Raw genomic sequence first — 15674 nt, forward strand, 5'->3', positions numbered from 1 at the left:
AGTGATTCTATAATGACAGTGCCACCCGCAGAAGGTGCAAAGGCTCTTCCACTCCTGCCGAGAAAGTCATTAATCACATTTATTAAGTCAGTGAGAGTTAAATACAGTAATGAGTAAAAGAAATTCTGGATGAACAAGATTTGATAATCTACCAAAATGACCACAGATAGTGCTGGTGGTTTAGTAATGTGAGGCGAAGAACGGTGCAAGCCATGGGGTGATAGCACACGGTCCCCCAGAGGATCAGTGGGCCTGGGAGACAGCCCAGAAGGTTCTGCCGGTTGGGTGGGGTTCCAAGTAAAGTGAACGGCCCATCGGTTCTTCTGATTTCTTAGTTTGCTAATGCTGCATGAGAGACATCTGTTCTCTCAGTGCCTGCCCAAGTCACCTCCCAAAGTCTCTTACTGAGAATGAAAAACAAGTGTTTTTCTCTGGGCGGTGACTTCAGTGAGGCAACAAGTATTTACTGTGTGTAAGGCCCATGACTAATACTAGTAACGATAGGAAGCAGCAGCAGCTAGCATTTACCACTCGCTTGCTTGGTGCCAAGCCCTGGGTTAGGCATCTTATGGTCTAATTTAGGCCAACAGTCCGTGGAAGCATATCTTGTTATCCTCGTTTGACAGATAGGAAACAGGGTTTAAAGAATGTAGGTAACCTGCTCAAGGGCCCAAGGCCCCACGTCCAAAAGTGTGAGTTAAGGTTGGAGCCCAGAACTGTTAGACTCCAACAGGGATCCAGAGAAGTATAAGCTGTGTTTGCCACCAGAGTTGATAACAATGATAATAATGAGGAGAAGGAGGCAGCTGCTGTTTATTGAGCACCTGCTATGGACCAGGTACAGTACTAGGCACTTTGGTTACACTATTAGGTCACAAGAGCGGAAGGTCCCCATGCCCGCTCAAACTCTGTAATGAGTGGAGGTCTGATTTCAATAAGAGAGGTGGTCACAAAGACAGGGAGCAGACGAGAAGCCAGGGGTAGAGATCCTTGTACTGCTGGGCTTCCCAAAGTGTGGACCAGCATTCCAGGTAGCTCCGGGTTCCTATTTTGGGAGATTTCCATTATTTCAAAGTTGGTACATAAATGAGGCTTAGATAATATTTTTGGTGTCTTACTACCTCAGATTTGCACAATTTTTTATTAGTCTCAAATGCTACCCTACCGTATTTGTAAATTAAAATTCCCAAGAGTAAGATTCTGCATTGCCCAGCTTGACCTAGATTGGGCAGTGTTTTTGCCAGAGCCAGAGACTTCACCTGGCCAGCCTGTGAGTGAGCTGTCTCTCCTTGGATCAGGGACTCATCCCTGGCTGTGGCCCAGAAGCAGGAGGGGTGCCCAGGGTCAGGTGGTACAAAACATGGCCGCCTGGGGCTGCCTCTGTCACCATCTTACGATGGACAAACTAGCTCAGAGCCCAAATCCTTACTGAGACCTGAGAGATAGAAGGAGAGAGGGAGATACAAGGCCAACAGCTACTAAATGAATGAAAATTCTGATTCTGATGAAATCTATCAGAGAAATGAGCCACTTTTTGAAAGATAATGAAATGAGACAATATATGATTAGGGCAAAAATGATACAAAAATGTAGGATTCAGAGGAGGGAAGGTTAGGAAACTGGGGAGGGTCCATGAAAAATGTAGAACTTGTTCTGGGCCAGGATTATATACCAGACACTGTGCCTGGTGCTGGGGAAAGAGTTGGTTAGGACAAAGTCCCTGCTCTTGTGGAGCCCTAAGACTGAGAGGAGGCACAGACACCTGAAGACATATTATACATAGAAGACAGTGTGTTGACATGACAATGGCAGTGTACCAAGAAGTGGTTCAGCTCTTGGTTCACTGGAAAGGAGTAAATGTGAGGGATGGCTTAGAGGAGGGGAAGAAGAAGAAAGCCAAACAGAAGTTTCTTGGGAGGACGAGATGAAGGAAAGGCATTCTAGACGGAGGACAGTACAGAGGCAAGAGGCATGAAACTTTGGGTGGGCTTGAAGCGTGTGCAGTCTGGTGTTCCCAAGCATGAAGCACAAGGAGGAAAGGGCAGTAGGTGAGGCTGAGCGGGTGAGCAGAGAACCAATCCCAAAGGGCCTGGTCAAGGCACATGGCCTTGAGCGAACAGAGCACAAACTACAACGTTTTAAACAGAGAAGAGACATGACCAAGCTTGAGTTTTACAAAGAGTACTTTGATGGTGGCCTAAAAGTAGAGAGGCCGAGAGGTCAACTTGGGTGTTTAGACCAAGTAGGAACTGGGAGAAAATGGGGCACCAGACCAGAGGTTTTGATGCAACTGAAGAGCATGTACGGTGGATACACGTGAATGAGAACTGAAAGGACAAGAGCTTATGTTCAGAGAATGAAAGATTGTACTTTTAAGATTTTTTATGACAAATTCCAGATGATGATAAAGTCCAAATGTAACCTGGGAATGGAGATCAGTGAGGTGTTACGAATCCAGGAGGTGATGAGAAATAATTCAGATAGTCCTGGACACTCATTCCTTTCCCGTTTCAGTAGCTCAGCAAAAAGCTAGCTCAGCAGCTACCAGCGAGCTCAATGGAAAAAATAGGCTCCCCCTCCTACTGCGACCATTTCTGTCACCAAGCAGTTGCCACTCTTAGTAGTACAGACGTTCCCTGCCTCACCATCCCTGTAACTGTGACGCACTCCCGGCTGTCTCCTCCTCTACGGGAACTCTACAGGTCATGGGACACACAATCCAGCTAAGTCTGATCTAATCCCCTTCTCTGAAAGCTTGGGGGATTGAGTGCACTCTGTTATTGTTCTGCTTATAAGTTCCCCCCGCCCCCGAACAATAAAACCCTACTGTACATTTGCACAGTAGGAGGTTGAGGAATTTTGTGTCCAGGAAAATCCGTGGGTTGTTGGCATAGCAAGTATTGTGGTAGAGGAAAAGGCTTGGGGTCCAGGACCAAAGTCCCCAATGGTTATGAGGGCATCATTCATTAATATGCCAGTTCGGGCTTCCCTGGTGGCGCAGTGGTTGAGAGTCCGTCTGCTGATGCAGTGGACACGGGTTCGTGCCCCGGTCTGGGAAGATCCCACGTGCTGCGGAGCGGCTGGGCCCGTGAGCCATGGCTGCTGAGCCTGGGCATCCGGAGCCTGTGCTCCGCAACAGGAGAGGCCACAGCAGTGAGAGGCCCGCGTACCGCAAAAAAAAAAAAAAAAAAAAAGTCAGTTCAATATATTGAGGGTCTCAAGTCTGTCTGGTTCAACCCTGAATCAGACAGTGTATTGATTATCTGGTGGTATGTAACAGATCACACCAAAATAGTGGCTCAAAACAACAATAAACATTTATTGCTCACAATTCCTGAGTCGAGCCTTTAGGAATATCTTGGGCAATCTGGCTCTGGGTCTCTCATGAGGTCCTCAAGATATCGGCCAGGGCTGCAGTCATCTGACAGCTGGACTGAGACTGCAGGGTCCACTTCCAAGATGGTTCACTCCCTTACCTGGCTGCCAGGGTGGTGCTGGTTGTTAGAGGGAGGCCTCATTTCCTCTCTGCATGGGCCTGTCTCTCCACCTGCTACTTGATTGAATGTCCTCACTACATGATGGCTGGCTTCCTCCAGAGGGAGCTGTCCAGAAGAGACAGAGGTCATTCCTCTTGTGGCCTGGCCTCAGAAGGCACATAGCACCACTTCTGCCACATAGCATGCTTAGAAGTCAGTCACTCGTTCCAGCTCACATTCAAGAGGAGGGGATTTAGACTCCACCTTTTGAAGAAAGAAGAGTCAAAGAATTTGTGGACATATTTTAAAACTACCACAGACAAGAAAATAGAAGGCACTCTAGATATTTCAAGCAAAGAAAAAGCCAGAGAGAGAGAAAGATTAGAACCAAACAGTTGGTGCTTATCCTTGAGGGGGCTAATGTTGGGGATGGGGGCATTGTAGCGCTAGCCTTCAGGTTACTCCACCCCAGCTGCTTTCCATAGACTCAAAACTGCTGCTGCCACTCAGAAGTCAGGAAACTTTGGGAAACCACTGATGAGGTCATTGCAGCCCCTAAGCCCCAAGGGTGGTGACTAGATGGGGAATATGGAGTCTGCTGCAGAGGAGGAAAGAATGATCTCCATCTGCTTTCCACCTTCCAAATCTCACACAAGTACATTTTATTGGCAGAACCCAATTGTCGAGGGGATCTGTGAAATATGGTTCCCAGGCTTCTAGCACCTGCAGAGAAGAGGGTAGAAATGGGTGTCAGGAGCCAACCAACACGACCCAACATGCGTCCGTATACAGGTATGGTGAGGAGGCACCACCTGTACTTGGAGAAGTCCTGGAGCCCTACTCCTTTTTTTTTTTATAGGCTTATGGGTGTCCAAGTCTTTGTAAAAGGGGGGTGGTGTCTACATAGAATAACATGGTGGAGAGCTAGCTGAGTCACAAATCTGGAAGGTGTCAGTGTAGTTGGGCAGCAGGTGAGTTGCTGGTGGCATGCAGTCAGCCCCAGAGGTGACTGGAGAAACACCTGGAGTTGATCCTTAGTTGCTCTCTGGAATGTTCTCACTGGGATGAAAGCTGGGTAGACTGCAGGCAGTGCAGCATCGGAGAGAACATAGCTGCCATTCAAAAGGGCTGCCAGAGGAAAGGTGTCCATAGGGAAATATCATCTCTCAAAATATGGTCTGTGGATCTCTGCACTCAAACATCTCTGGGATGCTTCTTTAAAAGGCTGATCCTGGGACTTCCCTAATGGTTCAGCGGTAAACAATCCGCCTTCCAGCCCTCCCTGGTGGCGCAGTAGTTACGAATCCGCCTGCCAATGCAGGGGACATGGGTTCGAGCCCTGGTCCGGGAAGATCCCGCCTGCCACAGAGCAACTAAGCCTGCGAGCCACAGCTACTGAGCCCTTGTGCTGCAACTACTGAAGCCCGCTTGCCTAGAGCCCGTGCTCCGCAACGGATTAATCCCAAGTATATTTGAGTACCTAATAGAGTATGAGTGTGCTAGGTACTAGAAAAAGGATGATAAATCTGTAAATATCGTTCATGAAGTGTTCATAATCTATCTGGAGAAGATTATGGATCTTCTCCATACACAGATAATGGATACAATGAATAAATGGATACATACAATGAATGCCATGGATAATGATATGGATAATAAATCTATAGTTATTGCTTTGAAACAGTATCAAGATCCAAGTAATTCCTCCAAAGTCAACAATTTTTGAAGTAAAAGAGCTCAGAAGTAGGTAATGGGTGGTCTCCGCTGAGAGGAATCTTAGTTCTAGAGCCGACCTGAGCAGTCAGCTCGCCCCCATAGATTTTTGAGAGATAGTTCCCAACAGACGGCATTGCCTCCTAATGCTTCTCGAAGCTTAGGATTTCAGAGGGAAACTTGTTCATAAAATGAGAAGTGTTTGGAGTTGCAGGCTCACCACAGTTGCCTGTGGCAAAGGGCTGGGGGAATATAAGGGAATGGGCGGTTTGTTTTCCTGGGCGTGAAATTTCCTGCACTTACTTAGCATGGGACCACCCTACAGCATTCTCTGTTCACAGTCTTCTCCCAGGTTGGCCTTCTGTATTCGGTCCGAGTCTTCCCAAACGCAGCAGTGGCCGGTCCTGGCTTCTATGCCATCATCAAGTTTTATTCAGCAAGGGATGCCCACAGAGCCCAAAAGGCATGCTACCAGAAGCAGCTTTTTCAGACATCTCCAGTGAAGATGGGTCCAAATGTGGAATTCCTCACTCTACTGGGATGAAGTGCTGAATTTAAAACTAATAGGCCATCGGGAATTCCCTGGCTGTCCAGTGGTTAGGACTCTGCACTTTCACTGCTGAGGGCCCGGGTTCAATCCCTGGTCAGGGAACTAAGATCCTAGGGGGAAAAAAAAAAAAAAGGCCAGCATTTGTACAGCACTGTGCTGTACAGAATGCTTTCAGATGCACTGCTCCACTGATCCCCCAGTTCCCCAGGTCTTTCTCTCTTTTTTTTAGATGAAGAAACTCAAACTCAGGATGGTTAAGTGACTTACTTAAGGTTCATGACAGTAAATGTGGACACTAGAGGCCAAACCGAAACTTAACTGATGGTAAACCCCGTGTCATTTTATGCTGCCCCTTACTTTAAGAAACCTTCACAAGAGTCTTCCTTATATTTACGTTTATGTTGATTGTAAATGTGTGAGGTTGACAAATGTTTTAATTAATTAATTAATGTATTCATTTATTTTTGGCTGCGTTGGGTCTTGTTGCTGCTCGCCGGCTTTCTCTAGTTGTGGCGAGTGGGGGTTGCTCTTCGTTGCGGTGCGCGGGCTTCTCATCGCGATGGCTTCTCTTGTTGCGGAACACGGGTTCTAGGCACGCGGGCTTCAGTAGTTGTGGCTCACGGGCTCTAGAGCACAGGCTCAGTAGTTGTGGCACACGGGCTTAGTTGCTCTGTGGCATGTGGGATCTTCGCGGACGAGGGATCGAACCCGTGTCCCCTGCATTGGCAGGCAGACTCTTAACTACTGTGCCACCAGGGAAGTCTGGAGCTTGACACACTTTTGTCAGATGTAACATAAAGGAGGCTTCATCATCACCATCACTCTCAAAATGCCTATTCAGAACTCCCTTCGGATTCCAGAGAATGGTTAAAATATTCTTTCATGCATTGTAGAAACCTTATTCCATATTAACATGCCATCCAATTTTACTTCCCCAGAATTAACATTTCATTATGTGCCTCCATTCAGCCACCATTCCTTTTTCAAGGACCTTTTCAATTCCTCTGAATAAGTGAGTGAGGCTTAGATTTCCCAGACCTTTCCCTTTATAATTGTGTGTCTTCTCTGATTGGCTTCTTGCTCTGGCTACTTCCTACTGACCTTGCTGCCTATTCTCACCCGTATTTCTTTACTCACTGATTTCACGTTTATTGAATCTGAGAACTCTCCTCAGATGTGACTCCAGGTACACTACCTCCCACTTCTGTACCCTGTTTAACATCCTCTTCAATCCTGGCTGTATTCCCTGGGATTGAAATGATTTTATGTCAGACATTCTTTAATTTGTGGACCCTGTGACCATTTCACATAACCACTCAGATACTACAGATGGTCCTGGAAAGATTATGAAACAGTTACTTGTATCAGTTGTGAGTAATGAGTTGTTTTCTTATATTGGACATTAAGACCATTGCATAAGCTTAGGTTCTGAGATTTTCACAGCATAAAGCCCATCACTGATAGAGTAATGAAGAAAATGTTCTACAAGTCACTGTAGAGTTGAGAGGAAAGGGCATTCGTATTAGATTTCTTTATTTAATGCACAGCCTTAGTTTACTACCCACACCCCCGAAATTGTTACCTACTTTAATTATGCGTTCTTTTTCAATTTTATTTATTTATTTATTTGGTTGCACTGGGTCTTAGTTGCAGCAGGCGGGCTCCTTAGCTGCAGCTCAAGGGCTCCCCAGTTGCGGCACGTGGGCTCCCCAATTGCAGCAGGCAGGCTCCTTTAGTTGTGGATTGCAGGCTCCTTAACGGTGGCGTGCAAACTCTTAGTTGCAGCATGCATGTGAGACCTAGTTCCCTGACCAGGGATCCAACCCGGGCCCCCTGCATTGGGAGCACGGATTCTTAACCACTGAACCAGCAGGGAAGTTCCAATTATGTGTTCTTTTATTCATTGGCAGGTATACATACTTCTTCTCTTGTTTCCCCTGTATTTTTTATAAATACAGAAAAGAGAATAACATCTTAAAATAAAATGAAGGAGGGTTTCCCTGGTGGCACAGTGGCTGAGAGTCTGCCTGCCGATGCAGGGGACACGGGTTCGTGCCCCGGACCGGGAAGATCCCACGTGCCGTGGAGCGGCTGGGCCCGTGATCCATGGCCGCTGAGCCTGCGCGTCCGGAGCCTGTGTTCCGCAACGGGAGAGGCCATGACAGTGAGAGGCCCGCGTACAGCAAAAAAAAAAAAAAAGTGTGATATGCTTAAGTAAAGATAGTAAATTGGGATTTTCACACAGGGGTGATGGAAGTATAAACTGATAAAGGTTTTGTAAAGCAATTTAGCCATATCTATCCATATTTCAAATTAATACTGGTCCCATGTGCTTCACAGGGTCAGGAGAAAACGAAATAATAAATGTGACTACAGATGGATAAGTGTGAAGGACTATAGAAACACAAGGTAAAGACAAACTCAGGCTGATCAAGCACCTCGTAAATGTCAGGGAGAGTGCTATACTAAGTCCTTTATACATATCATCTCATTGAACCCTTTATAATCTCTGTCAGATAATTATCATTTCAGATGTGGCAACGAAGGCTCAGAGAGGTTTAGTAACCTACCCAGAGTTACCTAGCCAACAAGTGAAAGAGCTTTCACTTCAGAAAGTACTACTCCAGAGGAAAAAGAATAGGGAAGCACTAGCATCTACCCTGACAATTCGTTGGACATCAAAGAAGAATGAAACCCAGTGCTTTCATTGAAGAAAATGGAATATTCTTGCTGATATATAAAAGCAAGAAGCCCAGAGGCCTTGGATGAGAAATAATCTTTTGTAGAAAGGGTAACAGTGTAAAAACACATTAGTATCTTTTCAGCAATATCATATTACAATACCTGTTATAAGAATTAAATGATTCTGGGCTTCCCTGGTGGCGCAGTGGTTGGGAGTCCGCCTGCCAATGCAGGGGACACGGGTTCGAGCCCTGGTCCGGGAAGATCCCACATGCCGCGGAGCAACAAAGCCCGTGCGCCACAACTACTGAGCCTGCGCTCTAGAGGCCGCGAGCCACAACTACTGAGCCCGTGTGCTACAACTACTGAAGCCCGCGTGCCTAGAGCCCGTGCTCCCAACAGAGAAGCCACCACAATGAGAAGCCTGCACACTGCAATGAAGAGTAGACCCCGCTCGCTGCAACTAGAGCAAGCCCGTGCGCAGCAACGAAGACCCAACGCAGCCAAAAATAAAAAAAATAAAATAAAATAATTTTTAAAAACAAGTGTTTTTAAAAAGAAAGAATTAACCGATTCTGCAGTTTTCAAATGCATAAACATATGATAGGTCTTATTTCAAGTGGGAGGGACTCGAAGTAATTCTACTCAGTAGACATCTAGGTGAACACCCAGCTGAAGGCTCAGTGCTCACACTGCATGGATGAACCCCACCAGCCTCACAGCCGCTGAGTGCCCTTCCTGGTCCCTCCTGAGAGAGACCTGCATCCCAGAGCCTCTGAGCGACAGGCAGAAGTTTGGCCCTGGGGTTTCTGGAGAAAGCACCAGGCAGAATTTTGGTAAGAGGAGGAGCAGCAGGAAGGAGAGAGAATTCACAGACATGAAAGGCAGGTCCCCAAGGGAAATACCACTCATTCCAGAGGCCACTCTGAGAACAGAAGAAGCACGGAACTCAGAGTCAGGACACCTGGGGTCCTGACTGTCATTTACTGGATTTGTGACCTCAGACCAAGTCATTTAACATTTCTGAAACTCAGCCTTCCCAGGGGCATAAAAGGGTCAATACAAACTGCCCTGCCTACCTCCCTGGGCTGATGAGACAATAATAACTGCTGGCATTTACTGAATGCTTGCCATATGCCAGGCAACAGGCCACACGTTTTATATGCTGCAGTACTTCTTAATTCTCCATCAAGCCTCTGGAGTGGCCTCTATTATTGCCCCTCTTTTACAGGTGAAGAAACTGAGACTTGGAGAGTGTAAATAATTTGCCCCAGTTAGGGCTGACATTCTAAAGCAAGTAGATTGACTCTGGGTTCTATGCTCTTAACTGTGATGCTGTACTGCCCCCTGGAGTACATACAGCATAACTAAAAGGACCCTGTGTCCTTAAAACTGTACAACAGGAAGACACACAGTAGGTACCAAATGCCATCTATAATGCAACATCTCCCCAAGCAAAGCAGAAGGGATGCTTCAAGGACACCTCCAAGTGAAGACTGAGGAATGCAGGGAGATTCAGGAATATGTCCTTCAAACCCTCAAGACAAGAGAGACTTGGAAATAGCAGGAGGGGGTGTTGTATCCTCTCCTACCCCACCCCCTTCCCTGTGAGACAGCCAGAGGTGCTCCCTGCACTGGAGAGAGGTCCTGGGAGTTTCCAAGGTTGCACAGGACAGTCCTCTTTTTGCAGAGGAGACAAGAGGAGGCTTCTGAGAGCACAGACTCAAGGTCTTCCGGTGAAAAGAGACAGGGAGCCCCACTGAGCATCCCCACGGAGAATGAAGAGCATGGGGTACTGTAGTAGAAACAGCATTAAAGTACAAGTCAGGACACTTGGGTTGGAGTATCAAAACTTGGATCTTAAGTCTAGCTCCAACATTGACAGGTTGTGTGCCCTTGGATAAATCACTCTACTGTCAAGACCAGATGACCTCTAAGGTCCCTACCAAACTTGATTCCTACAGCCCTATCTTCTCTGCTCTGCCTGGGCCATGGGGCCCTTGGATGAAGGAAGGGACTCATTACTTATGAAGTCCTTATTATGCGCAATGTACTGTCAGAGTCTTTTTAAAATAGTAATAGCATTAATAAGACATATATCAAGAATTTACTCTGTGCTTGACCCACTGCTAAACTGCTTTATGTTATGATAAGAAAAGTTATCCAAAACTTGGAAATAAGACAAAATGATTTCTCCATCCCTTTATTAGAGCATTGTCTAAGAAAAAAGAGAAGCTGTAGCATTCTCTCTCCCCAAACTGAGAGGGGGAACGAGGTGGATGGACAGATCCATCAAAGAGGAGACAGAGGTCCACTGGAGACCCAGGATCTTCAGGGAGAACCCAGGGTTCGAAATAAAGAGAAGCAGTCAGAGAATGCACAGGGAGTCTTCCCAATAGGATAAGAAATTCCACACAGCATAGTAGAGGTCAAGGCCTTAGAGAGAAATGGGGTGCGGTGACATGGAGGGACTGAGCTAACTCCTACTCACTCCTCCAAACTCAATTTAAACCTGGCTTCCTCAGGGAGCCTTCCAGGACCCTTCGGACCAGGTCGAGCTTCCCTGCTCCATGATCCAAAGCACTCTGCCCTTCCCTTCCAGTTACACTTGTTGAACTTGCAATTACCTGTCTAATGTGTGATTTTCCCTTCATGAGAGGAAGGCCTGTATCTGTCCATGACTGCTGGGAATCCAGCTTGAATGACATAGTACCTGACGTACACAGGAGCTCACCTGATATTCAGTGCGTGGATAGATGAATGGATGATCTGAAAATTCAGGTGAAGGCAACAGGAAGAGGGAGCAAGACTCTGAGGTAGAACAGAGTCTTTCATCTTCTGAGAATTTGATTTCCTTTCACAAGTCCATACATGCTTTCTGAAGGGAGGCAGGACCTACAAAGAGGGAATTCTGTCACCGCTCGGCTGTCTGTGAGATAATGCATTTGCCCGCTGCTGGCTGACTCAAAGTTTCAGAGTCTATTTTCAACTCATTACCTATTTTTAAAACTACTGACTTGAGTTTTGCCTCTGGCTCTCGGCAGTTCATCTCTCCTTATGCCTCAGCATTCTCTCTTAAGCTCTTTTTTACAACTTAACCTCCAACATAGTCCCAATTTCAAGTATACTGACCTGCTGTCTGTATAAACCATCAAAATACCTCAGAAGTTTCATTTCTATATTCATGTTATACCTCCAAGATGGCTTCCCACACCAGAAAGTGGCACAAAAATCCTTAGTTGGGCTTCCCTGGTGGCGCGGTGGCTGGAAGTCTGCCTGCCGATGCAGGGGACGCGGGTTCGTGCCCCGGTCCGGGAGGATCCCACATACTGTGGAGCGGCTGGGCCCGTGAGCCATGGCCGCTGAGCCTGCGCGTCCGGAGCCTGTGCTCCGCAGCAGGAGAGGCCGCAGCAGTGAGAGGCCCGCATACCGCAAACAAACAAAAACAAACAAAAAATCCTTAGTAAACCCTCGCATCTTGATTTGAGATGCAGAAAATGTGCTTTTAGTCATTATCAGTCCATATTTACCCCTTGTTCTCTCTGTAATCAAGTCAGATTTTCTTGAACTCATAAAATTACATATCTAATATATGAAGCAAGCACTGAACTAGATGCTGGAGATACAGAGAGTAATAAAATATTAGCAGGACAGAAATATATTAACAAATGCATGTCAAGGACAGGTTGAGGGGAGGAGGAAGACTGCTTTCTCTGAGGGACTGGTATTAACTTCTCTTATGGACAATGTGGACCATAGAACTTTGTTGTTTTGTTTTTCTTAATGGAATCAGAATGATAGCATAGGCAAAGTAAGATAATAATAGGTATCATTTTCCCTCATTAGGTTATGAACAGTAATATCCAGTGGTGAAATTTTATCCCTGTTTAGCTGTCAAAGAGAAAGAAGGGAAGGGGAATGTTCATCCTCATCAGTGGAAATGTCATTGGCATAAAAGCCTTTCTGGAGAGCAATTTTTATCAAACTTTTAAATCAAAAATTTTAATGTCTTTATCTAGCAATTCTATTTCCAGGTATCTCCCCTGGAGAAATACATATGTGTACAAAGAGCCTGTATAAGACAGTTAATTGCAGTATTGTTTAGTTTACAATAGTAAAAGACAGAAAACTTACCCTCAGTCAGAGATACTACGCAGTAGTTACAAAGGAGGTAAATCCATACGCACTGCCATATCGGCTGGGTAAGTGAAAAATAAGTGCAAATAGTGAGTTGGAGAATACTGCAGCTTGGGCCCATTGCTGTTTAAAAAATAAAACAAAAAATTTTAAAACATGCATGCGTGTATCTGCGGCAAGCACTGTTGGTTTTCTCCCAATAGTCATTCCCTCCTCCCCCTCCCTCCTTGCAAACAGAATGCCCAGAAGTTTTCAAGCAACAGGCAGATCGCAATGTGCTATCTGGGGCAAAAGGTCCCACTGCCAGCCCCTGGGATGAAGCATGATTGGTTTTATGGAAAAATCGGTCCTCTTAGACAGTGATTGGTCTAGAGGTGGGCTTGTGACCCTATTCTGCCAAGGAAACATTAGGGAAAGTCTGCAGGGAGACTTCTATCAAAGACTTTCTCCTTTCATCAAAAAGAAAAGCCCTTGGCGAGGATGTGGAGAAAAGGCCACCCTTGTACACTGTTGCTGGGAATGTAAATTGGTGTTGCTTCTATGGAGAACAGTATGGAGGAGCCTCAGAAAGTGAAAAATAGAACTATCATGTATGATCCAGCAATATCACTTCTGGGAACATATCCAAAGGTAACAAAAACACTGACTCAAAAAGATATCTGTGTGTTTATGGCAGCATTATTTACAATAGCCAAGACATGGAAACAACCTACGTGTCCACTAATGGGTGAATGGATAAAGAAGTTGTGCTATACACACACATACACACACACACACACACACACACACACATATATACACATACAAGCGAATGTTATTCCACATAAAAAAATGAGGAAATCCTACCACTTGCAATAAAATGGACCTTGAAGGCATTATGCTAAGTCAAATAAGTCAGACGAAGACAAATATTATATGATCTCACTTATATAGGGAATCTAAAAATAATAATAACCAAACTCACAGCAAAAGAGATCAGACTGTGGTTACCAGAAGTGGGGGTGGGGGGAAAGAGGGAATTGGAGGAAGGTGGGCAAAAGATACAAACTTCCAGTTGTAAGATACCTAAGTACTAGGGTGTACTGTCCATAATGTACAACACGATGACTATAGCGAACACTGCTGTGTGTGGCATATAGGAAAGATGTTGAGAGCAAATCCCTCTGCCACCTCCATCTATGTTATCTACTATTAATGGAATTTTGTGCAAATCCCTTTGGGTGTGTTGATAAACAAATCAATATGCAAGTCATTTGGGGGGATCTATATACTAGCTACAAATTTTCTATGCAGCAAACACGGTTTTTATATAAATTGTAAATCTATCCAACTAATCTGTTGAAATAATTCCAATGAATTGGAACTGCTAGGACTAAGGATATCCAAAATTTATAGTTTGAGTCCAAACTAGAGTCCCCCCTACTATATATAGATGGGACCTCATCAATCTTGTCCCATGTTTATGTGGGTCTGTTTCCTAAGGCTGTACAAATGTTAGATTTTTAATCTTTGGTAATATGATATTACAGAGAAATTGCTTTTCTTCTTATTGTTCAGCTCAGTCATCTTCATATATGCTTAATCCTTACTAGTCACTTGTGTTTTTTCATTTTGTTTTTTCATTTCCCTTGGTACCTCAATGTCTTTGTTACTGGTTTCTAAGAACTCATTTATGACTGAGGATGGTAACCATTTGTCATGCAATGCAAATGAAATACCATACTTTATTGCCATCAACTTACTATGGTGATTTGTATTTTGGTTGTATATTAAAATATAATCATGTTGTGTTTTATAAAAAAGAGTAAATCCCAAGAGTTCTCATCACAAATTTTTTTCCTTTATTCTTTTCTTCTTTCTTTTTATTGTACTACATGAGATGAATGTTAGCTGAACCTATCGTGGTGATCATTTCACAATATATGTAAGTTAAACCATCATGGCTGTATGCTTTAAACATATAGAGTGACGTATGTCAATTACTTCTCAATAAAACTGGAAAAAAGAAAAAGAAAAGCCCTGCCAGGGAAGAGACTGTTTTCTCCCTGTTCCCTACCTTCCAGCTTGGAATGCTCTTGGGTTGTGTGAGGATGTGAGACTTCAGGTACAGCAGCCATTTGGCAGCCATGAGAAACAGGCAAAGAGAACCCCAGACACACTGACCAAAGATAGGGCATTGCTGAGCCACCGAATGGATTCTGAAGCCAGCCTGCCACCTCTAGACTTCATCAACATTAAATGTCCTTATGATTTAAGCCACTATTGGTCAGGTTTTCTTGCATCTGAACATATAATTGACTCAATACCCCCCCTCAAAAAAACTACTAGCAAAATATACATCAAACTGTTAATAGAGGTTCCGTTGGATAGGAAGGGAAAGAGGACTTTCACTTTTTCTTGAAATATATTTTTCAAGAAATACTCAATACTCAAAAAATATATGAGTATTGCTTAGGTCAAAAACTGAAAACAAAAAATACAGTTCAACTTTAGTAACCACACATGGCCTACATATTTGGCTTCTAATTTCCCTTGTCTTATTCACTTTCCCAGGCTCTGATTCACTTCTATTTTCCCTCTTTACTGTGTGTTTTGGAAGGCCACTTCCAATCTTCTGTTGAAAGACTGTATTAAAAAAAAAAATGCAACAAAGGGTATAGGTACTATAATAGAAGTCCATCTCAGTCTTGTTAGATGTGCAGAGTTTGAAAGGCAGAAAAAGTAAAGGCAAGGAGGAAGCATCAGCAAGAACAAAGGCATGTGGGAGAAAAACAGCTAAGTTTATTCAGGGAAATCTCAAGTAGCTCAAGATTTCTGGAGTGGTGAGAGCTAGAGAGATGGAAAGAGGCTGAAATTAAGGGTCCTTCTACGAGCACAGGAGCTTGAATGTCAGCTTGAACCTGACTGTGGTCATGGTGATTCTAATGATGGCAGCTAACATTCACTGAGAACATGTTCTGGACCAGGTGCTGTTCTGAATCTAATAACTAGTCCTACAAAGCAAGTCAACTTTTATGCCCTTCCCATAGATAGGGAAACTAAACGGTTTGGGAGAGATGAGCTGTTGAAGGATTTTAAGAGTAGCATGTTGAGATTTGTATTTTTAAAACACATCT

General features: G+C 44.6%; 1 long non-coding RNA gene across 1 annotated transcript; it reads right to left on the bottom strand.

The window, feature by feature from the left end:
• Positions 1-3299: 3299 nt before the first annotated feature.
• LOC116745175 lies at positions 3300-12748 on the bottom strand. Its single transcript, XR_004347305.1, has 3 exons — positions 12556-12748; positions 11156-11316; positions 3300-3740 (listed from the first exon to the last, which is right to left on the bottom strand). It is a non-coding gene; the product is annotated as an uncharacterized LOC116745175 (long non-coding RNA).
• Between the last annotated feature and the right edge of the window lie 2926 nt (positions 12749-15674).

Source organism: Phocoena sinus, chromosome 20 (assembly GCF_008692025.1).
Source record: "Phocoena sinus isolate mPhoSin1 chromosome 20, mPhoSin1.pri, whole genome shotgun sequence".
Classification (NCBI taxonomy): domain Eukaryota; kingdom Metazoa; phylum Chordata; class Mammalia; order Artiodactyla; family Phocoenidae; genus Phocoena; species Phocoena sinus.